We start from the raw sequence: 4,243 nt of genomic DNA, 5'->3' as shown, positions 1-4,243 counted from the left end.
AATTCCCAAGCAAGCCTCCTAAAAAGAAACAGGGTTTTGGATCCTAATCTTATGCACCCAAGATGGCCTCGAAAGACGACAAGGGGAGAGAAGACTTGGATGACCTTGGGCTAAAAAACATGCTTGTTCTTTTACCGACTCTTATGTGTGCTAATTTAGACTTTGCAAGCATTCATGTTTAAGAGACAATGTTCAATTCCAACCTGAAGCGCCAACAAAAGTAAATCGATCGAAGAATGCAAACAATAAGAAGAGTTAGGGTCAACAAAAAAAAACTCGCGCGCCTGAAAACCCTCCACGTCAAGTATCGATTAATTTTCTTTAAGGCATTCAAGATTGAGTGTGAGTTTGTTTTAAGCCCAAAACAAAAGTGTGTGAGATTCGATTTCAAGCGCGCGCTCGGAGGCTCTCCCCGTCAGTTGTTGTTCAATTTTAGTGCCCAAACTTGAAGTGTGATCGATTTAATCTAGAGTTTTGGCCATTTAAGAATTTTGATAAAGTTAAAGCAAACGTTCGAAGACCAAGTGAGTGAGTTAGATTGTGGAACATTTAACACCTTTTTCAAGTAGACCCATCCCTGAGATTGCAACCAATGGTTAATATTTGATGGGTGATTAGAAAAGAGGTGAGTCCAAGGAACTACTCAAATTGATTTTTGCAAATTTGTATTTTAACTTAACAAAGTTTCTTAAACGTCCAAAAATCAAACTTTACCTAGATTGCATGTGAAAAAGAGATTTTTTTTGTTCAATTTTAGAAGTTCCAAATGAAGTGTTTGATATTGCAATGGTTAATTGATCCTTGGCATTCAAGATTGGATTTTTTGTTTTAAGCATGCATTCCAAGGAAAGTTGACTTTACTCCATGGCATTCAAGAGTGTGTTTTGAGCAACATTCATTCAATGGAAAATGTGTTTAACCATTCAAGTTCATTTTTTAGCAACATGCATTCAAAGACAAATGGTTAAACATTCAAGTTCATTTTTTTAGCAACATGAAAACCTGCAAAAAAAAACATGGTTAGTGGTTCCATATGTGCTCCAACCTGCAATGAGACAAAAAAAAAAAGCAATTTAGTTAGTTAGCCAAAATCTTCAAAAATGAGAGCTTAACTATGGGAAAAAAAAATTTTAACTTTTTTTGTTATTTTTCCTATGCGTAAAAATGCTTAAAATGGTCTAAATCCTACGGAACCACTAAAATTCAAATTTTGATTTATACTCTTTTTTTAAAAAAAATGCAACATAAGCAGGCAGAGACGACAGTCTATCAAGCGGAGATGCCAAACTACGGAGATGCTGAAATTCAGAGACGATCGAGCGGAGACGACAGGTCAGATTTTGCGGCATAGAAAATATGTGACAAGCGGAGACGTCGATTTGCGTAGACGTGGATTTTAGCAGACGACAATTTGGATTGGCGGCAGTGGAGACGACGATTTGCGCAGATGCGGATTTTCGCAGATGACGATTTGGGTTGGCGGTGGCAGAGATGACAGAACAGGTTGCGGAGACGACAGAGTAGCTGGCGGAGACGTGGATCTACGGAGACGATGGTTGAGGATGCACAAACGATAATCTACAACAGAAAACCAGGCGGAGACGCCAAACTACGGAGATGTTGATTTGGTTACGCAGACGACAAAGTAGTTGGCGAAGACGACAATTCGCAAGCGCAGACGCCAAACTACGAAGACAACAGGCAGAGATGACACTGCGCGAAGTGAACCAACGGACGCGGGTTTTTTCCAGAATTTTTTGTTTTCTTGGTTGTTTTCGGATTTTTGAGGGTATCTCTTCTTCCTAAGTGCATTCTTTAACCTAAAAAAAAAGCAAAACACCCTACAACACACTCAAACAACAACAATCATTAGATGGTTAAAAAAAACAACATATAGATGAAAATGGATGATTAAATGACCCATAGTGGGGTCCCACCGGGCGTGCCAAAATGTATACACTAATCTAATGTGCTAGAAATACTAATTTAATGAAAGCATTTACACATTAAACTAACATAACATATAAGAGAGACAAAGAGAAGACAAACTCAAATGAGAATGTGAGCCATGGATAGGCTCTCTCAATGAGATTTGTTCTCTTGTTTTTGAGATGTGTCTATGTGTAGATTGGGGATGTATGCTCAAATGCTCAAAGTTGCTTCAATGGTGGAGATGGATAATAGCAAATTGGTAGCTTTGTGAGCTCTCAATTTGGCATTATAAGGGTATGGGTATGGCTTTTGACTCTCAAAAGGGCATGGTAACTTTAGCTCAAAGATTGTTAATGAAATGGTTTGGGATGGGATTCAATTTATAGGCTAAGGGGTAGAGGGATGGAGGGCTTAGATGCAAGGATGGATGAAAGCTTAAGGAGGGCTAGGATGCACTCAAAGGAGAGCACATGGATTGTGCTAATTTAGCACCAATGGGAAGGTGACACTTGTCACAAAGAGGATGAGTGTGAGAGGGTAGGGTAAAGGGTTGGTTAAAGGCATGATGAGTGGGGTTGAGTATGTAAGAGGGATGTAAGAGGAATGAGTGTGGAAGAGGGAAGAGTGTGGAAGATGGATGTAAGAGTCATGAGTGGGCTTGTAAGAGTCTTTTATGTTTTCTAAGGGCACTCATGACTTGGTGGTTGAGATTTTTGAGGGGAGACTTTGATTTGGTTTAAGAAAGTCTTAAACTTGTTTAAAGAATGTGACAACATTAGGGGGTGGATTAGGCTTGGGTTTAGGATCAGATTAGGGATGTTAGAGATGTGCAAGTGGATGGCATTAATGAGGGTGGGTGAGTTAGTGGCTAAGCTAGTTTAGTATGGGTGGATGGGGTGGATTAGGCTAAATGGAGGATTAGGGATAGGTTAGGGGTTTTTGGATTTTGAGGATTTTATTTATCAAATAGATTTATTTAATAAATGGGGATTTTTGGAATTAGATAGAGGAATAGGATTTAATTGATAAATAATAGGTTTATTTGATTTATCAATTAGGACTATAGATGATTAATTAAATTAATCAGCTAGGGATGGAAAAGGATTAATTAAATAAGAATTTAATTAATGATGCCTTTAGAGATGGCTAAATTAGATTACCAAAGCAGTGTAATCAAATTTAGGTGTCTGCAATAGCCACAACCAAGAAATCTATGTGAACAAGCAGGAGTCCACACATCCCATTCCATGCTTCCAACTTTCACAAATGCTCCCTTGGCTAACCTATCAAGTCTTGTCCCAGTCAACTCTTTCCCTTTTTGTCTTTTGTCTTCTCCTCCTCACACCAACAATTACCGTTGTGGCTGCTTATATAGTAGCAAGTCAGGCTACAAAATCACTAAGTGGTATTACATAAACCATGTGCTATCTAACCCATTGACCCCACATTTAATATTAGAATTTTAATTTTTTTTCTCAATATTAAATAATTATATGAAATATTATCACAATGTTATAGTACAACTCATCAAGTATATCCCATGAGAATCTTTACATGTTGCACATCCATCTAGGTGCAACATTACATAATTTATTAAAATAATACAACATAACAATATTATGCAATGTGGGTGACACCCATTATCTCAACAATCTTCCACTTGTTGTATACATTGCATAGGGTCAATCTATAGCCACATAAATGAACAAGGGAACAATCCCTCCTAGCACATCCACTATCATGGATCAAAGTACACCATGTGCTCCATCCTGGTATACACAACAAAATCAAAGTATCCAACATCTCAAACATAAATGATCTCACCTCCTATTATGCCACTGTCGCTAGACATACATAGAAGCCATTAAAAGAGAAAGCCATCCAACCTGTCACATTAGAAGATCAAAAAATCCTGTACCAACTGAAATACCAAGCACAAAAACCTAATCCAAAGGTAATCACATGTATCCATAGTTGTCAAAATATCCATATCTGAAATAGCACCCATAGCAAGTGCCAAATCCATCCAACTATCCATACTTCCAAAGGTAGACCAAGTGAATCTCACATCATCAACATATCCAATCTGTAACCTGCAATCACAAGCCTCAAGAGCAATTCCTACCACATATATATCAAGAAGCTTCCACTACAAAAGATAATGTCAAATATATAACCAATCCACTCACAACATCTCAAAGAAGTGAATCCATGTAGTCTCAAGGACATCCAGAATACATAAACCAATAACCTACAAGAACAATTCTCTTAACAAGTCTCCAAAACTCTCCCAAATTCTCCACAACCAAAA

The sequence above is a fragment of the Cupressus sempervirens genome, chromosome 7 (assembly GCF_028749045.1).
Source record: "Cupressus sempervirens isolate cs-2001-9-10 chromosome 7, ASM2874904v1, whole genome shotgun sequence".
NCBI lineage: Eukaryota > Viridiplantae > Streptophyta > Pinopsida > Cupressales > Cupressaceae > Cupressus > Cupressus sempervirens.
The sequence above is the reverse complement of the archived record's forward strand: the minus strand, read 5'-3'. Positions refer to the sequence as shown.